Raw genomic sequence first — 22,231 nt, 5'->3', positions numbered from 1 at the left:
CATGATAAAAAAAAAGGAAAAAAAAAGTTGTTTTTAAAAGATCTCAAAATTTCAACTTGAAATATATATATATACTCGAGTCAAGTAATCTTGAAATTGTTTTCCAAAAGATATTATATATACTCGGATAACTGGCAAAAGGAATTGAGGACAAACTTATCGAGAATTGCGATGATGTTGTGCAAGAATGATTCGATTTAAAGAGTTTAAAAGAAACATGAGTTTAAAAGAAACATTTTGGGAATATTGAAAGTTATGCGTTAATTGTATGTTAAGATTGAAAATCTATAAAGGAATAAAGAATGTAGAAAAAGTATTTGTGACATGTTCAATTATGGGATGAGAAATTTTAATTAAGAGAAGTTTCGAAAGGAAACAAAGGTTAATACAATTAATAGTAACTTAAAGTTATGTTGTAGTAAGTTTGATTGAATGGCCTATACGTGTTGAGGATAATGTAAAAATATAATTGAGAAAGCTTTCAACGGTTTTTAATGAATGAATGATAACTTTGGGACTCTATAAAGGTTTTATTGATGGTAAAATGTGAATTAAGAAAAAAAGGATCAACTGGAAGTTTAAAGAATACTTAAATTGTGAGAGGTTTGACTTTGTAAGTGAGGAAATGTTTGGTTATTAAAGGTTAAAAAAAAAGGGATTGTATGAAACTATTAATGGTAAAACGTGAGTATAATAGAATAATGGTTTAGAAAAAAAAAATACGAATTTGAATGTCTAAAGGTTATTGAAGTTATTTTGGATGAATTTGTTACGGAATTTGAAGTTTTAAGCGTTAAATGAAGATTAGGGTTATAAATGTTATAATTCAAAGTAAGTTGACAATGATCGAGTTTTGAGTTATTAAAAGTTGATAGAAAAATGATTGTGGATATTTTTAATGAATATGAGATTCAATAAATGACTTAAGGTATTCATGTCAAAGTATCTCGGGAGTTATAAGAGTTTTAATTAAGAATTTAATTGTAATTGGGAAACAACAAGTAAGTAGATGATTTAATATCTCAAACTAAGGATATAAAAAGGTTGAAATGACCAAATATGTAATTAAAGGTATAAAAGATTTTGAAGTAAGGTGGTTGATTTAAAGTACATGTGAATGTTCACGTAAAGTAAATTGAGGTTGAAGTTTCAAATTTAAAGGTTTGGAGTAATTCAATTGAGGTTAGTTGTGTTACCAATATGTAATTCATCTTATATGATTGAAAATTTATAGATATAGTATGTCTTGAATCAAAGTTGGGGAGTAACTAAAGTTTATTTGGTTCTCATTTCACAAAATTCGAGTTATATGTTATGAAGGATGATCAGAAGTGTAGGTATAATTTCGGGGACGAAATTATTTTAAGTTGGGGAGAATGAAATAGACTACATTTAATAAAGTTTAATTATAAGTTTATTAAGCTGATTGGGGTTATTAAGTAAGTTAATTCGAGTAATAATATCATTACTTTGATAATATTGACTCAAGTATTTGATTTGTTAACATTTTCAAGAAAGAGGTATATTTTATTTAATGTATAAAATTCGTATAAAGAGTACTTCGATAAAAGTGTATTTTGATTATATTTTAATAATTATTAATTGATTACTATCTTATCTTTATAAAAATAAATTTAAATAAAGTATTGAAAAATAAATTCCTAAATTGAATCCTTATTCATACAACCAATTACGAAATTTTACTTATTTCGTAAATCGTTTATTATACCCTTACAGCATGTCTTATATAAGATTGTCTTACGACGAGACGACTTTGATAGAATTTAACGAGTCAAAGCTAAAAATAAACCCATTCCTATCTTATTTAAACCGACATACCCCTTCCCCATTTCTTTCTTCATCCTCATCTTTTAGGCCATCCTTACTCATGAGTCATGACCTAAAAAAAAGGTCATCAAATTATTTCACAATTTTTCTCTCTCCTAAAATTTCATCTTTCAACCTAATTTTATTAACAATGACCTCTTTTAAAAGGTCACCATCCTCTCTTTCTTAATTTTTTTCTACCCCACCATAATTTCTCTCTCTTAATTTATCTAACATTTATCTTTATTTTTTTATAATAATATTTTCATGTACAAAGATAATATAATTTTTTATTTGATTAAAATACATCTACTATTTTATAATTAAAAAAACTATTCTTTTAATAAAAATAATATTTTTTAATAAATATAAATATAAATATAAATATAATTTTTAATAAATATTTTTTAATATTTAAGAACAAAATATGTAAAAATAAAATTATGTCAAAAAATATCAATATGGGTCTCATTTTATAGATCTCGAAAAAATATGACCGTTGGTATAATTTTTTTTTTAAAATTATTTACATACGAAAATAGTCGTTAAAGGCAAAAAACGGGTATATTTTTGCACCCAATCACATGCAGCTACCTGGCCTGCTGATTGACGCGCGTCAGAGGAATGCAAGGGTCAGATTTGCAACGACCAATCAGAAGCCGACACGTGGCAAATTTTTTTAAAAAAAAGGGATGACCGTTCACCAGAACGGGTCAACCCAAGACCTATTTACCCAATCTTTTCCCTAACCAACCTAATATTAGATCACCATTATTAGGGTTTTCTTTATAGTTTGGTCATGTGACCTCTACAAAGGTCATGAATAATGGTGCTCTGATTCCTTCAAACTCTCAACACTGCCTCCTTTCCTCTCCCTCACGGTTCAGTAGCAGCCGGTTCTTGTCCTCCCTCCACCGTCAACGGAGCTGCTGCACCACCTTTGCCGCCACTTCAGTCACCACTTCCTCACCTCTTTGTTTTTGGTTTATTGAAGAATCAAGTTAGGGTTTCTGATTTGGGAAAAATAAGGAATTGAAGTTCAAGATTAAAAGTTGAAAGGTCCTTCAATGGTGATTGAGGTAATCCACAAACTATTTATTTAAGTATAAATTGAATGTTTTAAAGTAGTTTTAAGTTCTTAAGCATAAACAATGATTGTTGAATTTGGTAGTAGTTTAGTATTCATTGTTAATTTGGGGTTTTTTAGTTTCAAATTTAAGCATCAACTTGAATTTAATTAGAATATATGAGTTTAATTAGTAATTGAGTTATTTTTTGTGTTGATTAGAATTGGTTATTTGGGTTATTTGAGTTCTAGTATCAAATTGAGTATTTGGGATTCTGAAATTTCAGTTCATAAACTGAACTTTCTTTTTTGGCTATTTTGGGGATGGTTCTGATTGTTTTTGGGTTCTTATGTCTGCTTGAGATTTGTAGAAATTTGAGTCGTGGTCGTGTGGACACTTGAATCACCCCGAGATGAGTTCGTATGAGGAAGTTATGTCCAAAATACTAGTAGACTGTCATAAAGATCGACAATGAGGTTCCGTTTTGTTCTGTCCGAATTTGTGTTGCTGTTTTTGAAATAGTTAGAGTCGTTTTGGGGTTTTGGTGTCTTCATGAGATTTGTAGAGCTTCGAGTCGCGATCACATGGGCACTTGAATCGCTCCAAAATGAGTTTATATGAGAGAGTTATGTTCAAAATAGTGAAATACTAGCAAGCTGTCTTAAAAATCCATAACGAACCTTCTGTTTTTGCTATTTTGGGATCGTTTTAATTGTTTCTGGGTTTTAGTGTCTGAATAAGAATAGAAGAGCTCTGAGTAATGGTTGTGTAGCCACTGAAATCGTCTCATTTGGTTTCCGTATTAGTGAGTTTTGCCTGTTTTAGTAAGAGGTGTCCTAAAACCATTACGGGATTCCTAATTAGATGAGTTTTGTTGATTGAGAGTAGCTGTTGGATATGTATATTTAGCTGCTGAATTATTGTCAGAAACTAAGAGTTGTGACAAGTTATGATAATGGTGAATAAATGAATAGATTGATGCTCTTAGATATAATACCAGATACTTGTGAAACAATTTGTGGAAATGGATTCGTAGTGTCTTGATGGTGTATAGGTAGTGGTGAGGATTTGGATTTGAATGTTGTTAATGATAATTATAGGTCAAAGTGGTGATAAGAACTTAATTGTGGAATTATTAATTAGTATGAATTTACAAAGATTAGGATATCGATAGGATATTGAATGTGGAAAGTTTATGGAAACTTGATGTTCTTAAATATTCATGTGAATTTGCTAGTGGTGGATAGTTCTTTGTTGTAGCTATTTATTTAATAGTTGGGTAATTGTAAGTGTTGGATATAACCCTTGATTTTATATGATTGGTTATTCTCGAAAGTATTAGGGTTCGTGTGAAAGTTATTAGTTGAATTGATAAATTAGTTGTGTTCTTCTTTTAGGAGAGCTGGTTATTCTTGTTTAGTTTCTTGGTTTGAGTTAAATGAACTAGAAGTGTTTGAATTGGAAATACAAAGGGAATCGTGGAGACGTATGATCATTACAGGGTTATAAGCTAGTCTTAAACAAGGTTATATATTTTTTTTTATATATGTTGGGGTTAGAATTAGAACTTGCGCAATCTTTGAAATTAGAATTATTAGAATAGAAGATGGAACTAAGATGCGATCATAGGAGGAGATACAATGAGTTATATGAACCTAGTTTGTAGTATCGAACGCTTTGTTGTGATGTTATGTTTGTTATGCTCCAGGAGACGACATCATCGAGGAACCTTTCTAGTGATCGTGGAGAAATGGACTTCGCTTGTTGAAGCGTTATTGGTGAGTAGTGACAGTCCCTTTAAAAGGGGTATGGCCAGGCTACCATTTGTAAAATGTTTATTTCAAAGTTTGTGAAATTTGTATGAATGAGATAAATGTTTATGAATGATTATGCTGATATTGATATGGTCAATGGATCGGGCTTGCGAGCTGATCATTGACGGAGTTGAAGAACATGGTTCCCTACTCCCTGTTTTGAAGCGAATTGTCATTGAGATATTGACTAGCTTCACCCGAGAGAGACATAGCCTTAGAGCTATGGATGTTCCTCTTAACTAGACTCCCTGTGCGCACATAGATCTAGAAAACTGATGTTGCTTTTAAACCATTGTTTTGAATTGCTGTGTTTAATTGTTTTGGATTGTTGCTTCTCACTCAGTTTAATCTGATTCCTTGTTGTTTCCATCTTTTAGCTGATTATAAATCGGATCCGGTCGGGAATAATCGGGTTAGCAATGTTGATGAGAGTGCTAAGGATGTCTTTTTGAGCTGAGTCCGTGGAAGCTTATAGTTTGTGTTAGGAATTTGTTTAATGTATATTAGTTCTGATTAGTTCTGATTATGTTGATTATAATGGACTCATAAGCGAGTTGTATGGTTACTTTGTGTTTAGATTAGTCATTTGGTTTGAGATTTAGCTGAGTTGGTTTCGTAATAGAGCTGGTGATTCCTTTGCCCAGGTTTTGGGATATGTTTTAAGTTCCTTGGGAAATAATCTCCGTGACGACCCTGTTTACCCAGTCAATGGTAAGTCGGGTTGTTACAACTAAATCAACCGGACATAATCCAGTTGAGTCACACCAACTAATCATAATCAAGCCTTAATAACTAGGGAATCACTTTGATACCACACACAACCATAATGCATTCTCTACTATTTAGGAATTTGTTCTCATAGTCTCCTACTGCTTTCATTCGACTTGCCTATACCATTGCTTTCATTCTACTTGCCTATACCACTATCATGACTATTCGATAGCATAGTTTACTTTACGGCGCTCGATAATTATAACACGATGCATATAACCATGAAATATTGATGATACTTTGAAACAATGAATATGATAGTTAATTACTGCGTGTACATAAGTGTCACTACACGACCAAAAGTTACAAAAATCACCTAATTAAGGTTCTACTTTCCTCTTATGAACTGGGAACCTATACAAGTTAGGAATAGAACTAATAAGTTCCCTTAACTACTTTGTCATACCAACTAAATGTCCAAGTAGCCACTATCACCTATTCAAATTGAGTTTTCGATTACTCTAGCACGCACACAACTCATTCAGTACAAGTTAAAATCATTAACTCAGCACAACAAAAGTCTTTTCACCAATTTAAAAGTAAAAGTATATGTGAATCGTTCCATTTCATCAACTAATTTTGAGTATATCAGTTCGCGTTACCCAAAAATAACTAATCACAACTATGTCTTACAATTTTAATATAACACTTATATAACGATAAGACAAATCTTAGAGTTATCGAATCACAATATCATTTGTTACATTCTCCAAGGCTAGAAAGAGCTATAATCACAACAACACGACAAGTAACTTTAGCAACCATCGACAGTACGTTGACATTATGCTCTTGGCTTTACTAAGATTATGCATTTATAACTTCAATGATGACCTACTAAGAGCATTTGTAATTCCCAACAATCAAGTCACAACAATTAGCAACTATTACTCCCAATTAACAACTAAAACCATTTCTATAGTCAACTATAATAAAATCATTACTAACTAAATATATCAAAATCACAACTAACACAACTAAACCTTAAAACAACTTATGAAATTATCAAATCAATCATCGCACCATCAACATATAACGTAAAAGCACACACTATTAAAATTTCATCCCCAAATTCAACACTAATCAATTTATTGTTCAAAGATAACATCATTAATTACTACCCATACTAAGAATTCATGAAAACAAACATGATACACAAGCAACTCAACTCATAAACTTAATAAAATTCTAATTAGAAACTAGGAAAATTACTTAGAGTAAAGATGAGAGGCTTACAATGCGGGAACTAGAAAAGAAGGGTTGAGAACACAAGTGTTTGATGTACTGGTGGTGGCGCAAAAGGGCCAAGGCACTGCGGTGGCCTTGGTGGCGGTGCAGGCAGCCGTAGCTGCTGTTGGGGTGCACGAAAACGCAACAGTAGTTGCTGTTTAGGGGGAAATTGCAGTTGTTACTGTTGCCAGGAGGAAGGCATGTTGACTACTGCTGGTGGGAGTGAGGGCTGCCGGCTGCTGTCTTGGTGGCTGTGGTGGCTCACAAAGAGGTGAGGGGAGAGAAGACGAGAGGGAAGAAAGGGGGATGGCAGCCGTGGGTTTTGCAAGGTGGGGGAAGGGTTATCTCACTTAAAACCCTAACTCATCCTTTTTATTTTGTTTATTCATTTATTTATTTATTTATCTAGACTCGTCTTCTTGCGATGGACCTTCGTGCTCACAAATTTAATAAATAATAATTTTAATTCAAACCTCTTATTTTAATAATCGCAATTCTATATATATAATATAATATTATATATATATATATATATATATATATATATATATATATATATATATATATATATATATATATATATATATATATTTTCTAATATAATTGTGTTAATATTTAAATTCGTATATGAAAGAAATTTATTAAAACTAATTCAAAAAAAAATAATTTAGTATAATTACAAAATCACCAAAAATTATTAAAATATATTAAATAAAGACGTCATAAAATCTCGGGGTGTTACAATAAACAACATAGATAAATAGCCTTCTTTGAGGAGCCGTCTTAGTTCGTTGTGGTAGAGCTATCAGTACATAGACCACACAACTAAATATTCGTAGGTGTTTGATACTTGTTCTTTTCAAACCACCAATTGTAACGAGAATAATTCATGATTTGCACTAGGTTTTTATTTATGTAAGGTCGCAACATGTAGTATAGAATGTCCCCAAGTAGAAGATTAGAGTCTTGATTTCATATGTAATGGTCGAGCAATTATTTTGCAATCGTTTTACGAATGCTTCTAATAAACCATTTTGTGTGTGAACATGCGCTACAGGATGCTCCACATCTATCCCAATAGATATACAATAATCACTGATGAATGGGATGTAAATTTTCCGGCATCATCAAGTCTAATTTTCATAATGGGATAATTTGAAATTTGAGCGGGCCCTTAGTCGTGTGATGTGTGCAAGAGGTTTTGCAAATGCAACATATCTTGTTGTTAGTAGACTAACATACGACCATCATGTTGAAGCATCAATTAATACTAGTTATATTTGAATGGTTCGCATGGTTGGTGAATTAGCCCATAAATATCTCCTTGTATTCTTTGAAGATATGCTAAAATTTCACCTTCAACTTTATCTTTAGAAGGTCGGACAATCAATTTTCCAAATGAACAAACTTCACAGTAAAGCTCATTGGATTTTGGGCTGCGTGTAAATAGATGTCCAATTGATTATCCAATAATTTTGGACATCATACTTATTCGAGGATGACTCAATCTATCATGCTATAGATTGAATATTTCTTTATTGGCTATCCTTTTATATGACCAATAAGTTTGAATCGGACTGATATAAGTGTAATCTAATCATGGAGAAAATGACATTACTTAAAGAATTTGTTTCTTTCGAAGCTCATATGCTATGATACACATGTATTCTTTGTTATTTTTCTTTATGGTTGCCACATGATAGGCATTTTGACGCAAATCTCTAAAACTCAACAAGTTTCTTTGACTTTTATTAGATATAATGTGTCATGTTGGTTCACCTTTGTTTCTTTCGTAATAACTAAACAAGTCGTTGTTGTGCCTTCTAATATCATGTTGGCCATACCAACAATTGTAAGGAGGTTCGTGTTTATAAGCTTTAATTGAGTGAAAAATGACTAGAAGTTCAAGATGCTATGCAAAGTTATGCTATCAATCAAATATTTTTTAGCGTCTTTATGTAGAAGACTCGTAATCTTTAAATTATACAACAATAAAAATTTTTTAATCTCATTTATCATCATCATCATCATCATACTCAGTGTATCCCGCTCATAGAAAACTATGGTTAGGGTCTGGGGAGGGAAGAAAGACGACTGCTCATCACCAGAGAGGAGAGCACGATTAAAGAGTCTCTCGGCTCGAGAAAGGTCTTCAAAGAGAGAGAAACCTGCAACTTGCAAATATAATAAATAGAATACGCAAAAATAACTAAAAATAAAGATAAAAGTAAAGGAGGTAAAGAGCGATAATTAAAGGCAATGAACGATAACAAACGATAGGTAAGAGGGACGGGTTTAGTAATCTAAGACGTAGATAAGGCGCCGCCAAGTGCCCCTACCCCTGGTCAGGTCGTTGGAGAGGTAAAGTTCATGCAGGCCACTTTTAATTTGATCCTCTCACGTTCTCCTAGGTCTTCCTCGACTTATCTTGCCTTCCACTATGATGCATTCGATCCTTCTTACTGGGGCGTCATGGATCTTTTTCTGCACATGCCCAAACCATCTCAACCTGTTCTCCCGCATCTTTGCAGAGACAGGTAACTTCTCCATGAACTCCTGGTTTCTTATCCTATCCATCATAGTATTACCACTCATCCTCCTCAGCATACGCATTTCTGTTACTTCCATCCTCTGTTCGAAAACCTTCTTTACGGGCTAACATTATGTCCCATACAACAACGCATGCCTAATTGCGACACGGTAAAATTTACCTTTTAATCTCCTCGAGAACTTTTTATCACAAAGCACCCTGGTTGCAGCTCGCCACTTAAGCCAACCCGTTTGTATACGATTAGTAACGTCTCCATCAATGTCCCCATTACTCTGAATCACCGATCCCAAATATTTGATCTTGAACGTACATGCAACAAATTCTCCCCCTATGGTCACCTCTGACTCCCCTATCGATTTTGTCCCACTGAAATTGCATCGCAAGTATTCTGCCTTCGTACGGCTTATGCGCAACCCCTTATCCTCCAAGGCTTCCCTCCACTCTTCTAATTTACTATTAGCCTCCTCCTTGGTTTCTGCAACCAAAACTATATCGTCAGCGAAAAGTATGCACCATGATACGGTCTCCCAGATAGATTTAGAGATTTCCTCCATAATGACAGTAAAAATAAAAGGACTTAGTGCTGATCTATGATGCAGTCACACTTTAATTGGGAAAGACTTTGTCAACCCACCAGTGTATGTATGTTAGTCGACACTCTATCATACATGTCCTGTATTACCTTGATGTACCTTCGTGAAATACCTCTATTCTTAAGGCTATCCCAAACAATGCTTCATGGTACGCTATCAGACGCTTTCTCAAAGTCCATGAACACTAGATGCAAATCCAAATCCTTCTTTCGCTCCCTATACTTTTCCATCAGTCTCTTCAAAAGATGAATTGCCTTGGTGGTTGATCTTTCCGGCATGAATTCGAATTGGTTCTCTCTAATTATCGTCTCTCGTCTAATTCTTTTCTCATTCACTCTTTCCCACAGTTTTATAGTGTGGCTTAGAAGTTTGATCTCTCTATAGTTCCCGCATACTTATGCATCACCCTTGTTTTTAAACAGTGGGATAATTGTGTTAACCCTCCATTATTCTGGCATCTTACTAGACATCAAGATGACATTAAAGAGATTAGTAAGCCAATGAATTCCCTCCTCTCCTAAACCCCTCCACACCTCAATCAGAATGTTATCAGGTTAAACTGCATTTGATCCCCCTATTTTTTTGAGAGGATCTCCTACTTCCGCTGTGATAATATCAATGATCAACCCATGATCATGTGTTCTTTAGATGTCCGAAGTTTGTCGAATTTCCTCCTTTAGACCCCTAGTCTCATTGAGCAGTTGGGAAAAATAAAATTTTTTTTGTTCATCAAATATCTAAGAAAAGTTCATCGACTGATTATGTCACAGGAACGACAATCTCGATACATAATTAACATTTAATAATAATGTTTAATACAAAAATATTGCAGAAGTTTTAAAATGTTGAACAGTTAAAAACTTTAAATCATAAAACTGAAATTTTTAAAATAAAAGTAAAATATTACATCTGATAAGAAATATTGTTTGCTCAAAATGAAAAAAAAGATACATCCACATCAAGTCATCAATAAAGGTACAAAAAGCAGCTAAGTTATCGATAAATAGTAATTGCTGCGGCTTGGATCAGAACTTGAAACTAAATCCTGCAAAATGATGCCATCCATGATACGGATGACAACCGATTGAATCGATCAGTGCTTAACGCCGAGCATAACTTCCTATCTAGCTCAAATTACGAAAACTACATGCTACATTTACAAAATAATAATTTAAGTACAAACTTATAATTAATTGACACCACTGTATACTTTAACTATATTTTTTCTTTCTGTTTCATACTTTTAAGTCATTAAGATACTATTCTCAATCCTGACAGAAGTACGTTACTGCCACTTATATAATTCGATAATCTTAATACTTAAATAAGTTCATTTGGTTAATACTCAAAACCGTACCATACATCATAGCATGAACACTAATCAAATTTATCACTGATCAAGAAGCACAATAATATGACACCTGATATATGTAAGGGTCTGGTTAGGTGAGGACCGTAGTCTTAAACCCTAACTGTGGTGGGAGTCGTCACCCTCCAATACAATTATGCTAGAGCTCTACAGGATAGATAGCTAACCCCCTGTCTTACACCGCATTTTACGTGCCAACCAACACAGGCGCCAGGATGTTACATGCCGATCCATGGTTCAACATTACCTTACTATCAGGGTCATTCTATCAATATTCATTCACACAAGTACATCACATTTTTAGTACTACAATTTGACTTTGACTTTGACTTTGATCAACTTAGGTGATAACCTCTTTTATTAAATAAAATTCTTAATTATAACATAAAATTGACCTTTATATCGTTATACATTCATTATTAATTTACACATTAAATTTTATTTATAACTTTATTTTTAATAGTTCACTAAATTCACACTAATAACTTAATATTCTATTAATAGTCTCCAAGTTAATATTTTCCACAAGTAGCTACTAAAATTTATTTCTCTTTCAATAAATTCCTAAAATCAACATTTTCAACTTTGCAATAATTAAACTTTATTCTCTTAAAAAAACAAATATTCTAATTACAATTCAAGTTAAAATTTGCATCATTTGGATAAGTTTCCAAAATTCTACAAGTTAACCAAAAATTAATATTTCAAGTTTAGAAAAATAAGTAAACTTATTAGGTTTGCAAAAATCAACATTCTAATTATAAAACAAATAAAACTTATAATTTCACAAAAATCAATATTTCTAGTTTTAAAGCAAGTCAAATTATAATTTTCACAAAAGTCAATATTTCAAATTATAAAACAAGTAAAACTTGTAATCTCAAAATATCAATATTTCACACATAGTTTGAGCAGCAAGTTTACTAAAAATACTTTTACATTATTTTACATAAATTTTGGTCAAATAGTAAGCAAACAAAATATTTTTTTCTAAATAGTGATTAAAAGTTACTTTTTATTATGAAATCTCATATATTCAAGAAAACACTTTAACATTTAATAACTTATAAAAATTTCTCAAAAATATCTTTTTAAATTGTTATTTTATTATTATCACAAAAATACCTTGTAATAATTTAAAATAGTAAATCAAACTCTCTCTTTTTTTATGATAGTGGTCGAATGGCTTATGAGTGTTTTGGGGCCGTTTCACATAAAAAATACGACTTAATATAATTTATTATACTAAATCATAGATTTAAATAATTGACATAACCACTTAAAAAAATATAAAAACTTTATGCAATAACTTAGAAATTTACGATAATTTTAAGGATAAACTTTAATCTCAAAATAAAGTATAATAACAACATTCTTAGTGCAACCATACTTGATAAAAAAAATATGTTCATAAAATAACTTATTACCCTATAAACTAGTTTGAACGCTATCATAAACATATAAACAAAAATTCTAACATTAAAATTCTCAAGTGTAATAACATTCCTAATGCAACGAATAACTAATAAATATACTAACACTAGTTTAAACATAAATTATACTTATTATCACTAGAATACAATTTTGCACCCAACTTTCCGAATTTGTACAAAAATTATTAAATTAACATACTAAAAATACTTTTAGCATACATATACTTAATATAATCTTGATTATAATTTCATTAAACTAACTTCCTACTAAAACATATCAACATATTTCATACTTTGCACATTATAAAGTAAATATAATGTAAAATTCCACAAAAAGAGTAGGGTAAGAAGTTATACCATACTAACACCAAGGTTTAGTACTAAGTACTAATTAGGAAAATAATAAGAAATAAAACCCTCCAAGATAGATAATAATGATCCAAAGATAATTAATCTAAACTCCCAAAATAATGATAATAATCTTCTAAGCTCCCAAAATAAATAAATCCAAACTCCAAAAATAATGATACATTAAATACCCAAAGTAATAACCCAATAATGCTCCAAAATGATGATGATTTAAGTTAAATAATGAGTGTTCTAAGCTCCATCTTCTTGAATTTCTTCAACTAATAATAAAAGTATTGAGTTAGTAAGATTTTAGTGAAGAGAAGATATAAGAAAGAATAAAAGATTTGATGATAGAGGTGAAAGTGTTCTCATGGCAAAGGGGTGCTTATAATGGATTTTGGGTAATTTCTAGTTCATAAGTTGTATGAATAAGAATGTTAGGAGTATGGAAAAAGGTTAACTTGTGTAAGTGATTTGGAGTATATAAGTGTATGTGTTAGAGTTGGAGTGTGGAAGTAAACTTGTAAGAGTTGGAGTGTGTAAGTGGGTGTATAAGAGATTGAATTATAAAAGAAGGTTAGCTTGTGAAGTAATGAACATCATGAGTTAAATAAAAAGAATTTTAGTTTATCAAATTTTTATTCTAGTATGTACAAGTAAATATACTTTAAAATAATGGGTAAGTTTGATTATGAAAATATGATAGTTTACTTAGAAAATTTTGCTTAAAACCATACTTAAAGTTAATAATAAAAATACGATTCATTTTTAGGTATAAAATAATTAAATCAAAGTTACAAGGTTAAAATAATAAGTAGTAATGTTAGTTTACAAAAGGAAACTTAAACGTAACATTTTACAAAATCGTAAATATAATAATAAAATTTTACTTTTCGTACTATAAAATAATAAAATAATATTTTAGTGCTTCTAAAAAATTTAAAACAAAATAAAAATTTTAAAGTTTAATATTTGAAAGAAATTACAAAATCGGAAAAAGGTTTAGGAATTAAAGATGGTTTGAAATGGATAACCAAAGGATTAGAAATTTAAGTTGAAAATTCGGAATAATTAATCGGAAGATTAAGATTAAGGATATTAAATCTGTTGCAAATTATGATAGTAATAAAATAAAAAAACATAAGTGGTTTTGTGTGGCTTTAACAATTTGAATATCATCCACACTGGTAGAGGGGAATCTTCCTTGATGAAGTTATGCTCACATTTTATTTTACCATTTTGGGATGTCATATGGAGAAAAAGTGAAAAAAATAAGACATTTGAACAACTTATTTCCCAAAATAAGCTTCGTGAAAACTTATTTCCCAAAATAAGCGTCCGTACATCCAGATCAGAGCTTTGGATAAGTCGCTGTTAGTAACAGCGAAAGAAGGAAAAAAAAATTTAAATTGCCTAAGGTCCTTTAATTTTTTTTTTTTACGAAGTAAAGTAGCTGTTGTTAATTAGAAAAATAGCCGTTAGGAACTTGAAAATAGCCGTTGTAATGATGTTCTATAAATAGCTTCTTCATTTCCCATACTTCATTATATCAATTCTACATCATTCTTCTTCTCTTAATTTCTAAAGGTAACATTATGTATTATGTTAGTTTTACTTTTAATTTTTAAATATTAATATAATTTTTGAAAGTTCATTTACGTTACTATATTATATGTATTATGTAGATGTCAAAGGAGCATTGTATTGAAGAGCTTTGTGATTGTGGTTATGAAGTTGAGATTAATACAGATTGGAGCGACTTTGATCCAGGGTGTGAATTTGTTGCTTGCCCTTTCTACTTGGTTGACGGATTAGGATGCACATACTTTAGATGGATTGCTCCGGAGGGTACGAAATGGCAGAGAGAGTTAATAATACGGCTTGAAAAGGAAAAAAAAGAGCTCAAAGATGAGGTATTTAATCTAAAGAGACAAATGGATGATATGGCGCATAGGAAAGAAGAGACTGAAAGGATTATGAGAAAGTTTAAGAAGCCTTCTTAGTTAGCGACGGTAGTTTAACTTAACGAATGAAGTATGTAATTTGATATGAATTTGTTGAACATGATTGCAATTGTGTTGAATGTCCGATAGCAACATCCCTATTTGAATATGATTGGTTGTTTGTTTTTGATTAAATTCATACTACATTCTTGGCGGAATGATTCATCGCCGAAAAGTCTGAGTACTTAACATCAAGGCAACGATAATAAACATTTGCTAATACGATTAAAATATATACATGTACACATATATTACAAAGTATAGGCAAAAGTCAATATGTTACAAATTCTGAATATGTACAAGTGTTGAATATATACAAAATGTCACTAATCTTCAAAATATACAAAAACTATTGTAATGCTAATCCTCCTCCTGTACCCTGTCTAATTGTGACGGTTTACGACGCCTCCTACGATAGTAAGATGCAGTCGCATGACGCTCGGGTAGGGGAGGGGATTAATAGTGTGATGATGTGGCAACCTGTGAGGACCCGACACCGTAGTCTGGGCACGTTAAGTCAACCTCCTCAAGATGAACGTCGGCATGATGAGGAGATGAACCGCACTCGTACGTAGTGGTGTCGGGCGCAGTCAATTCCGGAATGAATTGATGAAACTGTGTCCCTTGGAGTATGCCTTGGGCAATCTCCCGTACGGGCTCCTCTTGGGAGGAGCTGATGACTGATGCAATGCCCTGTGCCTGCTGTAAGACTTAAGTATTAATGAAATGTTTAAAGTGTAAGTTGTATGGATAATAATCAATGTTGAAGAATACTTACAAAGTGTGTCATCGTCGGTGCTGCGGGAGTGTACTGGGATGCCGCCATGATACCTCGTGGTGTCATCCATCGACGAGTAATGGAGAGGAACCACGACATGTAATCCGCCGTATTAGGTGCGCCTGCAGCGTCGATTGGCGCACCTTGGGCCAGCAGCTCTAGCCTGTGCTCCCAACGAGCGACATGGCGCCAGTTGACCTCTAGCCAGTTCTTGGGTTCTCGACCCTTGCGAGAGTGGTGGAGCTCCGCTTCTGTGTCACATGGAGGCGGGATGCCCTGTACCATCCCAAATTGGCGCAGTACGCGCTCAGGGAGATGCACTTCGACTATGTCGAAGCAGATCAGAGGTACAGATGCTCTCCACGCCCCTGACAATATGCCCGAGTGCACTCCACAATAGTAACACCGTATGGGCAAGAGTAGTTATGGGCAAGAAACGTACACCCTTCATCACATTGTTAAACACTTCCGCTAAGTTGGTATTAGTAACACCGTATCTATATCCTCCATCATGACATATTGACCATTTGCACATATCACCAACTTGATCAATCCAAAAAAGAGCCTCTCGGTTAGCAACACCAATGGCCTTCAATCCCTCGACGACCTTATTTGGTTGTCTTTGCTCTGCCTTCCTACCAAACATTTTCTTCAACTTCACATTACCCATTTGACGATTGAAGTTGCTTAACAAATGCCGCAAGCAAAACCTATGATGGGCGTTTGGAGGTTGCCATTCCGGCTCCTCCATGGTTGCTAGAATGCCCGCATGCCTATCGAAAATAACGCATAACCCTGGACTATGCATAACATGCTTACGAACACACGCCATAAACCAAGACCAAGCGGCTATGCATTCTTTTTCGACCAAAGCAAAGGCAAGCGGGAAGATTCCCTTGTTCCCATCTTGGGCAATCGCAGTCAACAACGTATGGCGATACTTACCATACAAATGTGTTCCGTCAATGGCAATAACGGGTTTGCAATACTTGAATCCCTCAATACTAGGTTGGAAAGCCCAGAACACGCGTTGGAAAGTTCTAATACTAGGACGGACATACACACCGACATCATTATCTTCCTTAAAGAACCACTCAAATACGGTCCCGGGGTTAGAAACTTGCATTGCTTTCAAGAAGCGTGGAAGGAGGGGATAAGAATCTTCCCATGTCCCATAGGTGGACAGAAGGGCTTGCTGTTTAGCACAACAGAGACCTTAATTGATGGATCTTGAGCAACACAATTTCTAATAAGATTGTTAATCACGGAAGATGTCAAATGAATGTGCCCAGCTGACATGTTTTCAGTACTTAATACACAACCCCCATGCTTCCCTTTATACGTAACAATCTCCCATGATGGTGAATAGGAGCTCTTCCTAGCCCTAAGCCTCTAACCACACCCTCTCTTACACTTCAAGGTGAGCACGACTTGATTTGAAGTCTCAGTTCGGTACTCAACGTTCCTACGAATATGATACAATCTAACAGCGTCCAACAACGCATCCTTGTTCTCAAACATCATACCCTTTTGAAACTCTCTTTCGTCGGTGTAGGTTGTATCACAATCCCAAGACCTCCAAGAATTGTCCTCAATGTGTTCATCTAGAGGGGGAACCAGTGCATAGGGTGTAGGGGCAATGTTTGTTGGAATGTTTCCTAAAGTTATGTCATTAGCTAGAGCCTCCTCATCAACACCCACATCATCCTCTGAAGGAGCTTCAACGATTTCGTTACTCTTACTAATAACATCATCCCAAGGCTCATTTGTATCTTCTAAGTTACAAGTATCATCATTTGTGACTTGAAATTGACTTTGATTGGGTTCATTAGAAGGATAAGAGGAAGATGACATAAAGGGATTTTGGGTTTTTTGGGTAGGGAAGGGCGTATGAGAAGGAGCAGAAGGAGTTATATTCATGAATGCATTTGTTTCCACAACATTGATATCTTCATTCCCTAGGGGTACCTCTTCTACATATAACTCTAAAGAAGGACTAGGGGTAGACCTTGAATACTCCCACATTGCATCTATAGCCTTCTCATGCTCAACCGGAAAAGTTAACAAATCTCCACTAAGATTGTACTTAAAACTTAAATTGACAATACTTCTTGTAGTGTCAATGCCAATCCTAGAGCATATAAAATGTTTAAATTCATTCAAATCCATGTATGAATTGCATGCAAACAGTTTACGTCTTCCCCCAACATACTTAACATTGTTACTAGTTGATCGTATTGAACCATTCCAAAAGCATACAACAGTCACACGAAATGAATCCATTTCTACAACAACACAATACAAAATCAACATCACCATCGTGTTCATAAATATATTACCACTACACATTTTAAATTCAACAACAAATTCTCGAACAAACTATTAATTATGAAGATCAAGGCAAATAATAACTACATTCGACATATTCGTAGAGCTTAATTCTAAATGACCACTATACATGACATACATTTTAAAATCAACTCCAAATAGAAAAATTTAAAATTGAACAACAATTAGTAAATTCGTACTTGAAACAATTGCAACAATGCAACAAGTTGAACAACAACACCAAATAAAAACGTACCTCAATAAACTGTAGATCAACAACAATTAGTAAATTGCAAGTATATGAACCTACATTAATGGGAAAGTTCATTAAAATTCACTAAACCCTAATTTTCCAAAAATTGATAATCAGAAAAAAATACCTTAATTCGATGTAGGAAGATTATACAACAAATTAGTGGTACCAACTTCGACTTTGATGAATTTAGTTGGAAGATTGAATGTGATTTTAATGGAGGATAAACGAGGGAGATGTCGAATGAAGCAAAAAAACGCGAACTGAAATGAGGAAGAAGAAGAAACTGGAAAAATAAAACGACTTAAGTCGCTGTTAGTAATAGCGACTTAAGTCTTTTAATTTTTTTTCCCTTCTCTCGCTGTTACTAACAGCGACTTATCCAAAGCACTGGTCTGGATGTATGGACGCTTATTTTGGGAAATAAGTTTTCACGGAGCTTATTTTGGGAAATAAGTTGTCTAATTGTCTTAGTTTTTTCAAATTTTCTCATATAGAGGTCTACCAGATCTTTGACAGTATAACATTAGGTTGCCCAATGACCTTTTATTCCACATTTGAAAGTGATACAAGTATGATATGTCCACTGCACAAATGAAAAAAGAAAACCGTGATTGATTAAGTAGCACTTAACATTGACAAATAAGAATCGGTGATCCAATATTTACCCGACATTGAAACCATACCCGACTTAATTCAACTTCAAAATGAATTTAAAATAATGTAAAAGTCAATGTGGACACAAGAATCGATTTTAAATCGACCCGAAACATTTGACCTAAAAATAATTTGATAACCCAAGCGAACAATTCTAATATTGGTAACTAGTACTTAATGGTGACAAATAAGAGCCCACTTGAGCAAGATCTTTTTGAAAATTCTCTTTATCCTTTTAAATTTGCTAGAGCTTAAAAATTAGAGTTATAGCTTTTTTTACTTGTGGTCGCAAATACAAAGAGACTTAAGGAAGTAAAATACAATTACAAACATGAAGTTTTTTGTTGAAAATTAGTTTTCGATGACTAGATGAACATGATGGTGATAATAGCCGTTAAATGAATTTTTTATTATATTGCAAGTGAAATTTTATCAAATGCTTTTTCGGTTTTTTTTACTTGCACCATTTTGACTCTTACTCTTTTAAAAAGTTTAGTTTTGACCTTTTTAGTGGATTATTTTTCATTAACAATATAGTCATATATAATTTTGCTTGAATTGTTTTAATATATAGTTTCAATAAAATTTTTCATTTTTTTATGTGTATAGCTAGAGACAGTTGCCGTTAAAAATGTGTATTGGCATTCGTATTTTAAGAAACGTTCCAAATAAAATAAAATGAAGGAAGTACATTGCATTCAAGTAATAGTAATAACAACGATGCATCAAGGTAACTAGTCCATACATCATTCATTCAAGTTATAGTATGGATAAGAATCCCCTCCCTTTCTATCCTCTTTATTTTCCAAAAATTTGCATCCTCTCCTCTAAATTCTAATTTTCCTTTCTCTCTTGTGTTTGTTAGGGCAAGAAATTTCCAAAAAATTTGATATAATTGCTTGATTAGAGTCTAAGTATGAAACTTAAACTCTAATGTTACCAAGATCGAAAGGCACGAAGTAACTTGATGAACCGATATAATTTCAATGACTATGACAATGTTTAAAGGAAATAAAACAATGCAAAAAGAACACAAAGATTTAAAGAGGTTCACCCAATAATGACTACGTCCTTCGTGGTGTGTAGTTACTTGCTTATATTATCACAAGTAAAAAATACAACTCTTACAATGAAGTATTACAAAAGATGTTAGGCTTAGGGGTTTGTGTTTGATGTGTTTTTGAGGCTATGTGTTTAGGCTTAGGGGTTTGTGTTTGATGTGTTTTTGGTTTGCTAATGAGCTCACTATTTATAGTATTAATTACATTCAATGAGATTACAACTTTAATGCTGAGAATTAATCACTTTGAAACTACTCTAAGAACTTAAAGAGACGAAAACGACATCCTAGAAAACGTCAGAAGGTCCGCTCAACCGAAACAGAGGCTCGCTCGGTCGAGCGGGCTACAGGTAGCTTCTGGACACATTCTGTTTGTTCGCTCGACCCACTCAAGAGCTCGCTCGGTCGAGCGACCTTCAGTGTGCTTTCTGACAGTTTTGTTCGACTAAGCATAGTAGAGCATCTTCAATCAAACATTTACACTTCTTCATTAAGTCTCATAACTCCCATAATTAAGTTATATAACTTGATGAATTAATCAAGCTCTTAAACTCCATCATAAATCACAAACATTAAGTCACAACTTAATATATCCATTCAAGTCATCCATAGGATTCCATCCGATGAGTTACACATGAATGCACACATAAATTATGCATTCAAGTCACACTATTAATCTCAACAAAATTTTTTTTGGTCATTTATCTGACCTTTCATGATGAGTAGTTTTTCATTGTGCAAACAAAGAAAAGAAAAAAATAAGTGAAAACAAACTCTTCTACAAAAGACCAAACTAAACACTTTCAATCAAATATCCCGAATAAAATTTAAGTCGCAAGTGATTCCGTTAAAAAAAAAACAACAATAATTGCTATTAATTTAAAAGAAACACATTATAAAAAGAAAATTGTTTTAGTTGGGTTCTAATTTATTCCTTTGTTGGATTGATCTTTAGAGGTCGATTATTCATTAGGTATTTTTACCTGTGACCTAAGGAATATTAAAGATTAAAAAAAGAAAATTATATTTAAACTAAATTAAATCAAATTCAACTCTAAATCAAACTCCAACCTCCCTTCTTCAGACATATATCATGGTATAATAATGCCATCTATTCCAGATGTATATATGACTTCAACCACTATCCTTGAATTAATTTTGGAAGAGCGAATTGTAGTTATAAATAGAGCTTGATGAGGGATTGTAATTAAGATGCTAATAGATCTAGGCATATTTTGATTGGTTTTAGAGGAGGATTAGCACAAAACATGGGAATGTAATTAAGTTTAAGTTGTATGGACTTGATTTGTCTAGTCAACAATAGATGCAAGTGGTTGATAAGAGAATATTATGGATGTTTGGCAATTGGTTTTAATGTTCGCTTTTTGAATGGTTTTTGCCTTATTGGTTGTTCAAGCAGTTAAAAATTTTTTTGTTGACTTTTGGATTGAGCTAATACTTAATATTATCAAACATCTTTATAAATAACTGGCTTTTTCAGCTAGATTAAAAATCAACAAAATTTTTTAATAAAATCAATTAGTCACACAAGTCAATTAAAAAGGTTAACGGTCAACGACCGATTGCAAAACCCGCCATTGCTTAGACTCAAGGTGCTAAAGCTATGTTTGGGTAATGTAAAGATACTACTCAATAGATTCTTGATTTAAAGTAAAGAGGATGGCTATGAGTCTATGAATATGATTATGTTGTTTCTCTATTGTTGAATGAATGGAAGAATTTATTATTGTAGCATAGTAAGATTGCTTGGATTTCTGGGATTTGTTGTCATCTTGTAGGATTGATTGGATTTCTTTTTGTAGTTGTTTTTTGTTTTTAAAGATGGGAATTGAGGCTGGGTACCACATTATGATATATCACATATCAGAAATACCTAATGACCCCAAAGTTCAACCCAACCAAATACATCATATTGGTGTTGGAAAGATCAATGCAATCTAGAGTCCAACTAAAACAATATTTTCTTACAAAAATCCAAATTTTCAAACATCTATCCAAATTGAAATCCAGTATGTGTGGGAGTGTTATGGTAGAAGAAGAATACGAGGATGAGAAAAAAATTGCAGTAGTTTAATTAGATCTATTTAGGAGAGATTTATTCTTATTATCGAGTGAAACAACTTTTGAT

The sequence above is a fragment of the Amaranthus tricolor genome, chromosome 3 (assembly GCF_026212465.1).
Source record: "Amaranthus tricolor cultivar Red isolate AtriRed21 chromosome 3, ASM2621246v1, whole genome shotgun sequence".
NCBI classification, from domain to species: domain Eukaryota; kingdom Viridiplantae; phylum Streptophyta; class Magnoliopsida; order Caryophyllales; family Amaranthaceae; genus Amaranthus; species Amaranthus tricolor.
Note: the sequence above shows the minus strand (reverse complement) of the source record.